The 17207-nt window shown below is 43.7% G+C and overlaps 1 long non-coding RNA gene across 1 annotated transcript; it reads left to right on the top strand.

The window, feature by feature from the left end:
* Positions 1 to 649: 649 nt before the first annotated feature.
* LOC118831987 lies at positions 650 to 11574 on the top strand. Its single transcript, XR_005009163.1, has 4 exons — positions 650 to 752; positions 7558 to 7708; positions 10943 to 11088; positions 11471 to 11574. It is a non-coding gene; the product is annotated as an uncharacterized LOC118831987 (long non-coding RNA).
* Positions 11575 to 17207: the final 5633 nt, after the last annotated feature.

Genomic DNA, 17207 nt, shown 5'->3' with positions numbered 1-17207 from the left:
TTAACCCTTTCATCCCATATCCAGGAAGTGAAGGGAAGAGGTATTCAGCCTCTCAGCCCAGGGCTTTCTCCATGCTGTCTCTCACTCTGCACTCCAGGTATGGGGGCAAGACAACCCCACCGGGATTTGAAGCCCTCTGCTCACAGGGACCAGATAGTAGATGGCTGAGGTCTAAGAGGCAAATGGCTAAGGTCTAAGAGCCTGATTCAGTGTATAAAATCAGGGCATCATTGAAGACACGATTTCAAAATCCAATCTCTACCCTTACCTCCCCTCTAAAAGGACCTGGAGATATGGGAGTATTGTAGAATGTCAGAGCTGGAAGGTACCTTAAAGATCATTTAGTCTAATCTTTTCTTTTTAAACATAGGGAAACTGAGGCCCACAGAGGTGAAATATCCTTTCCAAGGCCACACATAGTTTATAAATGATATTGCTCTGACTAAATACAAAACAGCATGATAACTTTTCATATACACATTTCTCGTGTGTAAATGTGTATGACGGATGTTTAGCCCTAGAGAAGAGAAGATTGGGGTGGGGTGTGGTATATCACTGTCTTCAATTATTTGAAAGATTCATAGAATTACAGATTTGGAGCTGGATGGGACCTTTGAAATCATCTAATTCTCTCATTTTACAGATAAGGAAACAGAGGCAAACAAAAGTTGAGTGACTTGGCACAGGGGTAGTGAGTTCACCATTACAGAATGTATTCAAGCAGAACTATTAATCAAGGACACTGCTCCAAGGTAGGGGGATTTACAGGTGTGGAACATTGCATGCATTGTCATGTTTTTCCAGTGTATTAATTGGTTTTGCTGATTTTTTTTCCTCTTCTTCCTCTTTTTCTTTAATTTTTTTTGTTGTTGTTGGTATATGAAATGGTTCTCTGGGAGGGCAAAAGGGAGGGATAAAGGAGGAAAATGTAGGTGATGTAAGAACAAAAAGGCCAAAACAATTTTTTTTTAAAGAAAATTTCTAGGGGCAGCTAGAACACCAGCCCTGGAGTCAGAAGGACCTGACTTCAACTCTGGCCTCAGACGCTTATTAGCTATGTGACTGTGGGCAACTCACCTAACCCCAGCTGCCTCCCCACCCCTCAAAAAAGAAGAAGATTCCTGCTCCGATACAGTTTGGCCTAGTTATGTTCCAAGTGCCCCTCCGTTTCTGAGATCCCATGACATGTGACTTGAACCCAGATCTCTGGATTCTCAAGGGTAGCACTCTTCCCACTATATGTTCAGATTGAGATTTTGCAGTCTGGGTAAAATCCAGCTGGCGATTGTTTGAGGCAGATGGGCAAAGTAGAAAGGATGCTGATTTGGAGCTGAACCGGAAGGCCTAGGTTCAAATTGCTGACCTGCTGCCTAACGTCTGGGTGAACGTGTGCCTTCTCTGGAGCTCAGTTTCCTCATATATGAAGTAAATGAGTGGTCTCCTAAGGCCCCTTCATCTAAGTTTATGATCCTATTGAGGTAAGAAGGTGATTCCTCATTCCGTTACTCGGGCTCTTCTCTCCCCTATTCTTCTTAGGCTGAGAGCGAGCCTACACCATCTCATTCATCATGGGAAGCAGAGAGGTGGATGGAATGAGCTGAATTATTTGTGTGCTTCAGCTCTCTTTGAGGTCTGGAAGCCAGACCTAAATGCTCATCTGGGCAGAAGGCCTGGGTCAGACATCCCACAGTCCGATTGAGGTCTGGCAGACCTTCTTACCAGCATCTCCCAGGGGATGCCTGAGGGGCCCAGACTCTGTGGTCACTTAACTGAGCTCAGCTCACATTAGGGTTTTCCCAAATCCCTAACTACGGTCTCATTGGGCCGGCCCAAGACCTTAATAATCTGGCTGGGTTGGGGGCTGGGGGCTGGAGGAGCCTCACTGCAGGGCTTCAGAAAACCAAGGGAAAGAGAAGTTAAGAAGAGAGTTTGGTTTTTCTAGAGATCATAGTGAATAAACCTTATGCTTTCCCCTCTGTTAATTTCATCAGATCCTCACAACAGCCCTAGGGCACGGGCAGCCCTCAGCATAGTCACCCATCACCACCCCACCACCTCAGAGAGGGCAAGTCATTTGCCCAGGGTCGCACAGTGAGTTAGTGGCTGAGCCAGGCATCAAAACCCAGGTCTCCTAAGGCTCTGTCAGGGAAAGCTGGTGACTAGTAAATAGAACCAGGAGCCCCAGAAGGAAGAAGAAAAATAATAGACCTGGAACAACAGAGAGCTGGACTTAAGTCTCCATGAATTTGTTAGGTGAATTTAGAAAAGTCACTGCCCCTGTCTGGGCCTCAGTTTCTTCATAAGTGACAATGAGTATGGTGGTTTTGCCCCCAAGACCATAAATCTACTGAGGCCAAACCCTCCAAGGACCAGCCAAAGGAAATCCCTGGGGCAGAGAAAAGAAAACACCTGTCCTCTGGTGAAAAAAAAAAAGAATCAGAGTTAGTACACCATCAGCCCTCTTTGTTCATCTGTCCATCTGTACTCACCCAGTGCCGTGAAGAGGAGGAAGATACCCAGACCACAGAAGAGGGAGCCCATTGCTCGCTGAGAGGCCATCTGGGGGAGAAAATAGTGTCTACTTGGTCTATGGGGAGGGAATGAGGAGACTTGGTGGGATCTGATCTCTGGGGACTGAAGGGATCTGACCTACAGGGAGTAAGGGGACTTGGTGGGACAGAGACCAGATTCCAGCTGTGATCTGGGAGGAGTAACGGGGGAATTCTATGGAGCTAAGGCCCGATCCCATCTTTATCCTGGGAGAAAATAGGGAGGATTCTGTGAGGCATGGATAAGAATCCCACCCTTGCCCTGGGAGACAGTGACTCAGTACTGAGGAAAGGGCAGCCAACCAGGAGGGAGGCATCCAGACCTGTAATAGCCACCAGCCAACTTCCTTCTCATTCTCCACCCCGCCCCCCCCCACCAGCTCCTACCCACAAGAAACCTAGGAGAGACAGCACAGGCTCCTCATCCCACACAATCCTGGCTCCTTCTCTTGCAAAGTTTTCTCTACATCTTCCCCAAAACACTACAGTTGCACCCGATAAAGGTCACATGTGACAGCTAATCTATTAACCAAGTCATCTTTCCTGAGCCTCTCTGAGTGTGCTCAACTACCCTGGGAGAGGGGCAGACAGGAGAAGAAAGGTTGGGACTCACTCCAGGGGACCTCCCAATTGGGCTGTGGGAGACTTTCTGTCTCTGTATGTCTCTTCCTTCCTTCCTTCCTTCCTTCCTTCCTTCCTTCCTTCCTTCCTTCCTTCCTTCCTTCCTTCCTTCCTTCCTTCCTTCCTTCCTTCCTTCCTTCCTTCTTTCCTTCCTTCCTTCTTTCCTTCCTTCCTTCCTTTGTTTCTTTCTTTCTTTCTTCCTTCCTCCCTTCCTTTCTCTCTCTCTCTGTCTCCCCCTCCCTATCTATCTCTTTCTGTGTTTCACACACACACACACACACACACACACACACACACACACACTCATGCACACTACAGCACAAGATATGATACAATCCACTACAGACCAACACAGCTATTTATCACCCTCTTAAGAAAGAGGCTTCCTATGTCTACCCCCATCCAGTACTGCTTTCTCTCCCTTTTTCCTTTAGTGAGTGGTTGCTGACTGCCTACCCCTCTCCCTGATGGTTTACTCACCATGAAGAGACTCCCAAGCCAAGTCCTGGGAATGTCTGTAATATTGGCATGAGGGAAAATAATAATGGATGGGGAGAGGCAGGGAAGCTTCAGCCCACAGAAGAGGCAGAAGCTGTCAGCTTAGGACTCTTGGATCAAGGAAAACTCAAGGCACTAGAGGAGGAGAAAGGCAGGGTGTGGGGTTGGGGCTGGAAAGGGAGAAACCCTGGACAGCGTTGGAGAAAGGAGCAAGATTAGGCCAGAAGATAAGAGAGGGATGGGAAGGACAAGGAGCCAGTCTACCCAAATACCTGAGCTATTCCCTCCTGGAGCTATGGTAGCCTGACCAGGGGCCCTGCACCTGCTTTTTCAGTCCTTAGCCAGAGGGTGTGGCTGCCTTTTCTCTCCAAAGCCCCGCCTGAGGCAGGAAGCTTTAGTCCTGCCTTGTACCCTGGCTGGGAAGGGGGAGTATGGGCTAGAGGGTGGAGAATGGGGCAGGGTGGGGCTGGGCGGACTGAAGAAGAACTTGGACTTGGAGAGAACATCTAATAGAGAGAGACTTAACTTCCCATGCTCCTCTGTTGCAATCCTTCCATCCTTCAGACACTGGGGCACACAGTGAAAGAGTCACTAAGATATGACTTCCTCTCTGATTTCATTCTATCCTATTACCCTGTGATGCCATTGGCCCTCTTCAAAAACTAAAGACCAAGGGGCAGTAGATAGAGCATTTGCCCTGGAGTCAGGAGGACCTAAGTTCAAATCTGACCTCAGACACTTACTAGTGGTGTGACCTGGGGAAAGTTACTTAACCTCAATTGCCTCAAAAAATAAAAAATAAAAAAAGACCAACGACAACATTCTATCCAGATTCCCCTTAGTCTAGGAAGGACCTGAGGCTCCTCTGAAGTCCTACAGTTCTGACTCTCTCTTTTGACAACCTCTCTGAGCCTCAGTTAACTCTCTATAAAAAGGCTGTAATAATAGTAGCACCTGCCTCATAAAGTGGCTATGAGGGTCGAGTCAAATAAATAAGCATTTATTAAGCACCTACTATATGCCAGGCACTGTCCTAAGCCCTGGATCGCATGAGATGATGCCCGTAAAACACTATACTAACGTTAAAAGTTGTATAAACGTCTGTTATCATTACTACAATGATGTCTTAAGACAGGAGTTCTTAAATGTTTTGTGTCCTGGGCCCCTTTGGCAGTCTGGTGAAGCCTCTTTGCCCCTTTTCAGAATCGTGTTTTTAAATGCAGAAAATAAAATACACGGGATTACAAAGGATACTAACGATATTGAAACACAGTTATCACTTATGAAAAAAATGTTCACAGACTCAGGTTTAGAACATTGGTTCTAAAGAATATTCCTTATGTAATGTATTTACCTAGTTATTTAAAGGTCATCTCCCCTAGTAGAAGGTACACTCCTCAAGGGCAGAGACAGCTTTTTGCCTTGATTTGTATCTTTCAGTGCTTAGCACAGCGCCCAGTATATAAGTACTTAATAAATGCTTGTTGGCTCATTACCTTTTCCACCATCCTGCCTCTTCTCTCACTCTCTGCCTCTTCTTCGTCTTCCTCCTCATCCTTATCATCATTGCTGAAGCTTGTAAAGTTCTTCCCCATCCACTATCTTCTCTGACAAACCCCTGCCCTTTCTCCCTCTCAAGGTTGTCCTGAGGATCAAATGAGATCATGGATGCAAAGTCTTTTGTAACTAAAATGCCATCTACACCAAATAGCCAGTTTTTATTTTGGGGAGGGGCAGTAGGGCATGAACTGGGCCCTTCCTCTGGGACCTGCCTTGTTATGTGGGCTCATAATCCAAGGGGAACACAGGAAATAGCCCCACCCTCCAACCTGGGAAGTGCCTCACTACCCTGGGGGAGCTAGCCTATGGGAAGACCTATACTCACTACATTCTCTACAGGGTCCCTGAACCCCCATCCCACTCTGCATTTGGCTGTGAGGTTTTTATGTCCTAATAAATACATGGTCAATTTTTGTGTAGGTGCCATGTACCACTGAGAAAAAGGTATATTCCTTTTTATCCCCATTCAATTTTCTCCAGAGGTCTATCATATCTAACATTTCTAAAATTCTATTCATCTCCTTAACGTTTTTCTTGCTTATTTTGTGGTTTGATTTATCTAGTTCTGAGAGAAGAAAGTTGAGTTTCCCCACTAGTATAGTTTTACTATTTCCTCCTGTAATTCATTTAGCTTCTCTAAAAATTTAGGTGCTATACCATTTGGTCCATATATGTTTAGTACTGACATTGCTTCATTGTCTATGACTTTAGCAAATTCACCTTTTAGCAAATGAAATTTCCCTGCTTATCTCTTTTAATTAGATCTATTTTTGATTTTGCTTTGTCTGAGATCATGATTGCTACCCCTACTTTTTTTTTTACTTTCACTGAAGCATAATAGATTCTGTTCTATCCCCTTAATTTTATTCTGTGTATTTCTATCTGCTTCAAGTGTGTTTCTTCTGAACAGTATTCTGTAGGAGTCTGATTTTTAGTCTACTCTGCTATCCACCTCCATTTTATGGGTGAATTCATCCCATTCACATTAACAGTTATGATTACTATGTATTTCCCTTCATCCTATTTTCCCTGTTTATCCTTCTCTGTCTCTCCTTTGACCCTGTACCTCTTCAAAAGTGTTTTGCTACTGACCACCACCTCCCCCCATATACCCTCCTTTTATCAGCACCCCTCCTTTTATCTGCCTCCCCTCCTACTTCCCTGTAAGGTAAGATGAATTTCTATACCTGAGTATGTATATTATTTCCTCTTTGAGTCAATTCGGATGAGGGTAGAGTACAAGAGTTGCCTGCCACCCCTGCTATCTTCCCTTACTCTTTTGCACCTCTTTTACAGGAGATAATTTACTCCATTCTACCTCTCCCTTCCCCTTTCTCCCAATGTATCCCTCTTTCTCACCTCTCAATTTTTTTTTTGGATATCATCCCATCATAGTCAATTCACACCTGTGCCCTCTATGTATGTATACTCCTTCTAAAAGCCCTAATGATAAAGTATCATCTTCCCATGTAGGAATGTAAACAGAGAGTGAGGAAGAATATAAGAGGACTCTTTTGCTAAAAATGAGTTCTAATCATTTGTCTTTTGCCTTTCTTTGTATCCTTAGCACTTAGCCCAGTGCTTTGCACATAGTAGGTGCTTAATATATGTTGATTGTCTAACTCTTTAAAAATTTTTTAATTTTAATTTTTCTTTCTTTCTTTATTTTTGTTACATTTAAAGTTCTTAATTGTATCCATCACTCTCTCCCTCCACACCCTGCACTACAGAAGGCAACCATTTGATGCAGATTTATAGATATATGCAAAACCATACCTCTATTTATCAGTTCTTTCTCTGGAGGTGGATAATATCTTCCTTTAAAGTGGATCTGAGTATTTATAGTACTCAGAATAACTTAGTTCTTCATACTTATTCTTCGAACAATATTGCTGTTACTACATATGACGTTCTCTTGGTTCTACTCACTTCACTTTCCATTATTTCATGCAAGCCTTACCATGCTTTTCTAAAATCAACCAGGTCATGACTTCTTATGGCCCAGCAGTATTCCATCACAATCATATCAGCCATTCCCCAACTGACAGACATCCCCTCAATTTCCAGTCCTTCACCACCACAAAGCGAGCTCCTTAAATATTTTAGAACATTGAGTTTCTTTTCCTTTCCCCCCAATCACCTTGGGAAGCAGACCTACTAGCGGTATTGCTGGGTCAAAGAATAGACTGACTGACTCCCAATTAATGGCAATTTGTGGATAATCCAAAAATGACATAATTTGTTCCCACTCCAAATGCTGTTTTAAAGGTCAGCCCAAATAACAGATGATTTTAAAAGATAGTAAATGAATGGTATGCTCTGGTCATAGCAGGGTGACTGGTGAGGTAAAGAAAGAGGACAGAGATGAAGTGGAAGAAAGTCAGCCTGGGCTCGGCCCGGGTCATGGATGGATGCTCCACTCAGTAGATTACCTCCGGGAGGCTAAGCCGAAGGAGAGAATGCTGCTGGCATGACCCTGGGTGAGTTACTTAACCTCTCAGTGCCTCTTGCATGCCTATACATCTACATGGGGAGAGGGGATTTCTTCACCGGGAGTGTTCTCTTAAAGTTCTCTCTGACATTGAAATGCGGCTTGGACCAGAACTGATAATGATGACTGATGATGATGATTAAAAATAACAAGTATAACAATAAATGGATAGAAGTGGTCCCACTTTCCCATCTCTGGAGCAGGCATTCTTTTCCTTCCCCTCCTCTCCCCTACTCCTGTAATCTGTGGGTGAGCAATCTTCCCTGGGCATGAGTCCAGCCTGGTTGATGTCCTTTCTACGCTACTCTGTCTAAATAGAAAGTTGGACATGGTAAGTGGGGGGAAGAGGCGTTCTGACATTATGGGTCTGCTTGGAGGGAAGTAAAAAAAGAGGCAAAATCCATTTACCAGGAGCCCCCATCAGGCCCCTAAACAAAGGCCCTCTTCTCTGCTTCACCTCTCACTATCGGGTTTCTATTACTGAAAGACTTAGCTGTTTAGGAGAAACCTAGGCTCCCTTAGGGATCACTCAACACTACTCCAGGCCCCAGCCAGGAACAGGTGTGCTGACCCCACCCACCAGGTGGCATCCCTGAATCCTCTTTGGGTCTCTCCCCATGAGAATCAAAAGTTAGGTCTGTGACTCACACCTGTGACTCAGAAGGGGAGGGGGAGATGTTCAATAGTTCTTAGTCATCCAGGAGAGCTAGCCCTGAGCCCCATGGACACAGCTAGTCCTTAATACTGGTAGAGTTTGTAGCTGCTTATTTGGCTCATATATTGTATCGTAAGAAGGCAGTCCTACCCCAAAATGTCTTCCCTGCATGCCTAAAATCCCACCCTTAGAACTTCAGTCCTTAACATTGGAGAATTGAAGGCCCTTGTTAACATTTTCTGAGCCCCAATGTCTCGGGCTCCGTAGTAGAGATAGAAAGGAACAAGATTCAGTCCTTGTCCTTGAGAAACTTATAAAGTAGGTGACCAGAAAAGGAGATGCATTAGAGAGGGACACACTCAAGAGGCTAACTGAAGTCTTGATTTGCATCTATTCTGCACATGTCATTAAACAGATAATGATAATATATATTTCTAAAACACTTTTATAGTTTGCAAAATATTCTCTCCCCAGCCACCTTGTGAAGTAAATTATTCATGTCTTATCTCTACTTTACAGATGAGGAAACTAAGGCTTAAGGGGATGAGGTGACCTATCCATGGACACCCACCTAGTAAATGTTGGAACATGGAGTGCCCTAGGCAACTCACTAAGACTTTAAATTGCAGAGGAGGTGCCAACTTGCAAACTTGTAAAGGGAATTTCCTGATGTGGGAGTCCCCTATATTAATTAAATTATAGATCCAAGCCCTAACTCTTAGCTCTGATGACCCAGCTGTCTTATCCTGCAGCTACCACTCTGGAATCTCTCTAACTCTCATCCCACTCACCTTAGAGGATCTGGCCTAATGCTTAGTGAGTTTAGCCTCCTACCTCTGACTGTCATCTCCTTGCCCCACATCTGCCAGATGGATTGTGGCGGTTCTAGACAGGGAGCAAAAGATGAAGAATGGAAAACCTTTGAGCATCAGAGAGATCTCATCTTTGGCCAAGGAACCCTGCTGACCTTCAGGATGCTGTCTGAGGGGATACTGACGGACAAGAACAATAACTGCTTTTTATAACTCTTACTAAATCTCCAAACGCTTTGTTCATGTTGTCTTGTAGTCCTCACAATGATCCTACAAGGTTAGTGCTCCAGGAATTCTTATTCTCCTTTTACAGGGAAGGAAAAGGTAGGTAAGTAATTTTCCCGGGATCACACAGCTAATAAATGAATGTCCGAGGCAGAATTAAAGCCCAGGTTTCCCTGAGTCCACATCAAGGCCTCTATCCATGATGTAGCCTGTGGAGCAGTTCAGCTGGGCTGGTGGAGAATAGGAAAGAAAGGAAGAGGTTCGAAGTGGCTGGTTTGTTTAGGCCTGCTCCTTGGATAGAGTGGGAAAAGCCCTAGATAGGGAGTTAGGAGATCTGGCTTCTTGACTAGACTCTATCTCTGACTAGCTGTGTGACCTCGGATCTAGGTCCCCAGAGAAGGTAAATTCCTTGAAGGTGGAGACTGATTCATTTTGGTCTTTGTATTTCCAGGACCAACTACAAAGCCTGGTTCATAGTAGGCGCTTAATAAATGTTTATTGAATAAAGATGGTAGCAAGCATTAATGTAGCATTTTAAGGTTTGCAAAGCACTTTACAAATATTATCTCCTTTGATTCTCACAACAACCCTGGGAGGTAGGTGTGTATTATCACCTCCCTCCCCACCCCATTTCGCAGATGAAGAAACTGAGGGCAGACAGAGGTTGAGTGATTTGCCCAGAGTCACACAGCCACTAACTGTTTGAGGCTGGATTTGAACTCAGGTCTTCCTGACTCCAGGCCCAATGCTCTGTCCACTGCGCCACCTAGCTGCCTCTGAATGAATGAATGAGCCTCATTGTCCCTTTCTGTAAAATGTCTATGTACGATCCATACTCCGGCACTTTGGTCTTTCCTTCTTTCTCCTCCTCTTCCTCTGCTTCCTCCTTCTCCTTCCTCTCCTATCAGAACTCAGACTCCCAATCCTGAGACCTTGAGTTATCACTGCTAAACTTTTATCCAGTATAATAGAGGGGCATCAGCATAGATCCCTCCCACCACTAATTTTATAGGATTCTAACATGCTATGGAAGGAAATGAGGGAAGACTTCATCTTTGATTATTTATTTATTTTTAACGTTCTTTTTTTTAAAAATTGAGTTCCAAATTCTTTCCCTCCCTCCTGCCCCTTCCCCACTCATTGAGAAAACAAGCAATATGATATCAATTATACATGTAAAATCACGCAAAACATTATTTCCGTATTAGCCATACTGCAAAAAAAAAAAAACCAAGAAAAATAAAGTTTAACAAAATATACTTCAATCCGTACTCAGAGTTCATCAACTCTCTCTCTGGAGAATCATTGTATTGACCAAAACAGCTAAGTCTTTCACAGTTGATCAGCCTTCCAATATTACTGTTACTGTGGACAATGATCTGGTTCTGCTCACTTCACTCTGTGCCAATTCATATGGGAGTGGGAGAGTGAGAAGACTTCTTGGGAAAGGTAGAATTTGAATGTGAGAATGTGTCATTTAACTGCATCATTTTATCAGAACTAATAAAGTCAGGGATTGCCTATCTTTAAGGAAGGTCTCCAGGGCAGCTTCAAGGTATCCACATGGACAAGGCAGGAAAGCTGTTGTTCATTGGAGACTTTTCCAGGAAGCTGGATTCCCATAGGAGTTTGCACATGGATTTCAGGATTGCATCAGCTGGAAAAAAAGAGCCCAAGGTATTGCATGGAAAAAAAGACAAAGGAAATGAGGGTTATAGAGGCATGGGAATGAGGGTTACTAGACTTTGTATCCAGCACATCCTGGGATATTTCTGAGAAATTGGGAGCAGAGGGATCTGCCCGAGAGCAAGGCTTTGGGAGGGATCCAAGAGGGATCAGAGTTAGAGAAGCAAACTTTGGATTGTACTTGGAGTAGGGAATGGAGAAGGGGTCCTGATGGCATTGTGGTGCCTGACTCTGGAGCCAAGCTGAGAGGGTTTAGAAGATTCCATTCTGTTTAGAGAGCTTAGCAGATCTCTGTGCCATCCATCAGAAATGCCACAAAAGGAGACAGAGTACCAGTTGACAATTTTCTTAACTCATTTTTCTGTGTCCAAAGGAATGGTCTCTCCACGGCCTTCTAAGTTTTCCCCAGGAGATTTCTATTGCATCTGCCACCTCAGGAGGTGTAGGAGACTGCACTCATTTGTGTATGGACCAGAGAATGACTCAACTGTTTGATTTCCCTTTGTTATTCATATTATTTTGTCTTAATTAAATGCTTTTCCTGTTAGATTGCGTTGTCTTGCATTGTCTGTTAACAGAATGTTGTACAGGATGGGGGCTCAGGCTATGATTTACATAATGGATTACTCAGAACAGCTACACTAAACTTGAGAAAAGCAGCATGGAGATCCAGAACCAGGGTTCTCAGAGGTGAGAGGTGATCCATGTCATGTAGATCAGCAAACATAAGGGCTTTGGGAACCCAAGGCAACCTTCTCATAATGCCCAGGATGAGGACAGGGATACATCGGCCTGCTGAAGGATAGCCACTTTTTGGACTGAGGAAGTAGAGTAGGATCCAAGATCTCCAGAATATGTCAAATTCAAACCAATCCTAGACCTTATGAAAAAGGTAGTCGTTACTTCCTTCCTGGCTATCTCCAAACCATACTTCAGCAGTCTGGCCTCCTCCTTGCCCTCCTCTTCCTCCTCTTCCTCCTGTTCCTTCTGTTCTTCCTCCTCCTCCCCCCAGAATTCAGACTCCCAATTCAGAGAACTTGGTGAGCTTTCATCTTATATTGCCTGGTCCCAAGCTCATCATACCACTTCTTCCTAACCCATCTTCAAGTCTAGCTTCTTCATCCCTTAATAGAATGTAAGCTCCCTGGGGACAGAGATTGTCTTGCTTTAAATTTTTGTATCCTAAGGCTTACTGTAGGGCTAAGCTCTTTGAGTGAGAAGGATAATTTGTGAAGACTTCACAGGGTAAGAATATAGGGGCTATTCTCTTCTCATATTTCTGGAATGGGGAATGTCTGAGGGAGTAGGAGAGGCTTGGAATTTAACCTTGTAGTGACTTAGCTAACTTCTGGAAAGTCAGGGCCTGAAACTGTAGGTGCCCTTGCCTCCCCCCTCTCTCTGGGTGCTAGCACAAGAATTTTACCAAATAGGGAGATAATGGACTACCTGTAAGCTGTTTGTTCTCTGCTCCAGGAAGGTCCCCCTCTCCTTCCTCATTCTTTCTCTTAAGCCATATCATCGCCACATTAGTAGCCCTAATATGGGAAGTATGTATGGTTTGGCTCTGTATTTTTGCACCTAGATTGTAAGCCCACCTCCCAGCCAATGGTGAGAATGGATAGAGGTGGGCGGGACGAGTATATCTAGTGCTGCATTTCCTTTGTACTTTGCCTCCCTCCACTAGTTTCCTAGTGGATGCGACCGCCCAAATCTCACAAGGTTTATTATAAAATAAATTTGCTTTGCTTCTCCTAAAGATGTCTCTCCCATTATTTTAATTTTCCATCCCATACATCTTTAATAACTGTTCTTTTCATCCATCCATCCATTCATTCATTCATTCATTTGCTCCTGCATTCATAAGGATCTAATTAGACACATGGGCCTTTTCCCATAGGGACACTATTAAATTTTTGTAAATATTCATCCATTTTGCTTAGATTATCAAATTTATTGGCATATAATTAGGTGAAATAGCTCCTAATAATTGTTTTCATAGGATTGTATATTTAGAACTGAAAGGGTCTTTGGAGGCCATCAGGTCAATTCCTTCACACTACAAATGAGGAAAGCTGCCCCCAGATTCCCCACCACAGCTGCCTGGATTCCTGGATGGGAGCTATAAAGAGACTGGTTTCCCAAGTGAATATCCTCCTTGACTATATACCAAGGCCTCAGACAAAAGATTGAGTGTCTGGGAACCCTTGGGGACATCGTTGTCTGAGCCCAGAGCTTGCCTCTTGTAAGTCAGTCTCACCCATAATCATGCTCCAGGGAACTTGTCCACCAGATCATCCTTATCTCCTACCTCTTCCTGCTGCCATCTGTCTGTCCCCACCATTGGACAGACCACTGAAGCAGAAAGGCCACAAAGGATGGCGTCTTTGACCAACTGCCAGAATGACATTTCCTCCTTACCCAGGGCCCTTTGGGTCCATCCCCAGTGCCAGGTCATAGAGCAGAGAGTCCAATAATTCAGGCCCTAGATGGTTTGTTCTCCCTGGAAATACTAATACTTATTAGAGATTTATTTATAAACAATACTTATTTAGAGATTTGTATTTACAGATTAAATTTATAAATTATTTATAACTAATACTTATTTAGAGATTTAGAGAGTACTTTATGGTTTACAAAGCACTTTCGTGCATCTAATCATGTGACTATCACAACAGTCCTTTGAGGGAAATGGTACAGGTATTATTGTTGTGATTTTATAGAGGAGAGAACTGAGGCACAGAAAAGGTAAATAATTTGTCCAAGGTCACCCCCAGCTAATAAGTGGCAGAGCCAGGATTCGAACCACTTGGTACAGCCGAGCCCCACTTGGTCATTGTTTGGGCCCTGGTGAGCTCAGAGTGAATGTAAATAGCAATTGTTTCTGTTTTGGCCAGAAACCCTGAAGGTCTTCCCCTCCTGGATTGATTGATTTTTTTTTTTGACTAAGCAAAGAGGCCATTCTCTGCCTAATTTCTTACATAGCCTTAATCACTGAATGGGTGTTGCCTCAGTCAAACTGAGACCTGGAAAAGACCTTAGCTTAAAAAGGCCAGGGTCTCCTCCCACTGCATCCAGGGCCATCTCCAGTCATCCTGATTTATATCTGGCCACTGGACCCAGAAGGCACCAGAGGAGAAAGTGAGGCTGGGGACTTTGCACGCCCTCCCTCCCTCAAATCCAATTCACTCGAGTGTCACGGCATCACCTCCCTAACGTCATGGTCCTCTTAGAGAAGGAAGGACAAACAATAACAACATATATCACTTAACCTCTCTGGGATTCCACTTAACCTCTGTCTGCCTCAGTTTCCTCAACTGTAAAATGGAGATAATAATAGGACCTACCTCCTAGTGTTGTCATGAGAATCAAACGAAATGCTTCTCACAGTACCTGGCACACAGTAAACATTTAATAAATGCTTCCTTCCTTCTTTTCTTATTTTTTTCCTTCCTTCTTTCCTTCCTTCCCTCTTTCATTCCTTCTTTCCTTCCTTCCTTCCTTCCTTCCTTCCTTCCTTCCTTCCTTCTTTCTTTCCTTCCTTCCTTCCTTCCTTCCTTCCTTCCTTCCTTCCTTCCTTCCTTCCTCTATTTCCTCATCTGTAAGAGGGGTATAAAATGGCTACACTTCTCTTGGACTCCTAGACCGCTGTCATTGTAGTCTCCTTCTTTACTTCCCTCCCTCTTTTTCTTTATCTAGCCTAGAAGTCTCCATTTCACTCTTGACTTAATTAACCCCTCCACATCTCACTACTGTCTTCTCCTTGAGTTGTAATTCCCCAATGCAACAGGCACCCAGGCTCCTGAGAAAGGGAGTCCTGACCATATGGCTACTGGAAAGTCTGGACTTGATCCCCTGTTACATTACACACAGTAATACTGAGGTCCAGAGAGGTGGTGACCTGCCCAAAGTGACACTCATAGTAAATAGGACAGTAGAGATATGAACCTAGGTTTTCTGACTCCAAATCAAGTATGCTTTGGAATATACCATGCTGAGGAAAGGGCCCACCTGAAAATTTTTGCATGCCTGTGGCCCCAGAACTCCTACCTGATTCTGGCTTTGGAAGGGGGAGAGTGGAGGTATGCCCTCAGCTCTTGGGGTCCCCAACTTCTCCTGTTCCCCCACTGCCTTCAGGAAGACCTAGTTTTGTCAGAAAGAAATTGAGTGCCTGCTGACTCCAACCCTTCCCACCCTAGCCCCATCTATCCAGCCAGCCAGGGTTTGGTGTGTGGATAAGAAGGATTGGTGCCGAGAACCTCATGAACCTTATTCTTCTGCCTCAGCCTTGCCTGGAAAGTTCCCTAACATAGTAGAAAGAGTATTAAATTTGGAATTAGAAAATGTGGATCCAAAACTCAGCTCTGCTACCTGTGAGGACCTCAAGCAAATCTCTGGTTTCCCCATCTGCAAAAATTAGGGTTTGAATTAACTGATCTCTAAGGTTTTTTCTAGCCCCAAATCTATGACCCCATGATCCTCATAGTAGGCGTAGTGTTAAATGCATTTGGAGGGAATATAAACACACTTTTTGTGCATACCTTTTACTTATGCTTATATCCTCATCGATACAATCATGGGGAGAAAGGGTTGCAGGTATAGTTTGACAAATACACACACACACACACACACACACACACGGATTCACAGGTGAAGGTGGACATGCAGTCACACAGTCAGGAGTGTGCTGGCAAATGTTTAACAACCAGATCTCTAAAAAAAAGAAAAGACTGCAAGATACACTTATAAGTTTAATCTGTATTATTAACATTTTCTCCATCTCTTTATTAACTCTAGACAACCAATAAAATAAGAAATTGAGCCCTGATTTGTAATGTTTGCAGATTTCTAAGGTATAAATGCTTACACCAAAAATTTAATAATTGGTTCTTAGAACTGTCCCCAATACTCCACAGCACACAAGGCTATCTATCTATCTATCTATCCATTGATCTATCTATGAATGATAGATTTACACACATAGGTATGTATATATGTATGTGTGTGTGTATATATATATATATATATACATATATTTGCTAACATTTATATAGCACCTATGTTCCAGGCACTGTGCTAATTACTTTACAAATGTTATTTCATTTGATCCATATACAATAAGTCTAGGAGGTAGATGCTATTATTATTTGTATTTTACAGTTGAGGAAACTGAGGCAAACAGTAGTGACTCACCCAAGGTTACATAAGCTGTTATATGTTTGAGGCAGGATTTGAATTCAAGTCTTTCTGCTGTTAGAACCAGTGCTCCATCCAATGAATCATCTAGCTGCTTTTTAAATATATATGTGTGTATATATGTGCCTGTACATATATACACATATTCTGCACACACACATGTATGTATGTATGTATGTATACACACACACACACACACATATATATAAAATCAGACATATGACTGGAGGCTCCCCTAGTCACAGACAGACCTGAAGAAACCCGTATATATGTAGGCACACACATGAAGATACATACCCAGGCCCAGGAAGCTATGGACATATACATGAGTACTTACACCTACGCATATGTAGGGTCTCATGAGGACATGGATATCCATGAATAAAAATGAACACATGTACACCCCCACAGGTCACTCTTCTCCTCAATACACGTATGAGCATCCGGGCTAGATTTAAGACTGGGAAACTTCCCCAAAATCCACCTGTGCCTCTCTTCTCCGACCCATGTGAACCTGCCTTAGCCATTTCCACTCTGGAGGCCTCAGTTTCCCAATCTATAAGATGAGAGGATTGGGCTAGTCTTTTCCAGTTTCATCTTCTCTTTCTTCCTGCCTTGCTCTCTCTCTCTCTCTCTCTGGAAAGTACAGGGTCTGTATTAGAGATTCTCAGAGATCTGCCCCTGTGGGAGACGAGAGGGGAAGGGAGGAGAGAAGAGACAGATTTGGGGGGAATTTGAGTTGAGTGATTCTGGGTCGTTTGTCCTTTTATTCACCTACCTGGACTCTCAGGGCAAGGAGAGCAGTGGTGGTGGTGGTAGTGGTAGTAGTGGTGATGGTAGATAGTATAACTAGAGATGATGCCGCTAGAAGCTTCCACCTCTATCCCATGGTTTAATTTATCACCAACTTGTTAGAA

This window comes from Trichosurus vulpecula, chromosome 9 (assembly GCF_011100635.1).
Source record: "Trichosurus vulpecula isolate mTriVul1 chromosome 9, mTriVul1.pri, whole genome shotgun sequence".
Classification (NCBI taxonomy): domain Eukaryota; kingdom Metazoa; phylum Chordata; class Mammalia; order Diprotodontia; family Phalangeridae; genus Trichosurus; species Trichosurus vulpecula.
This window is presented reverse-complemented; position numbering and strand designations above follow the sequence as displayed.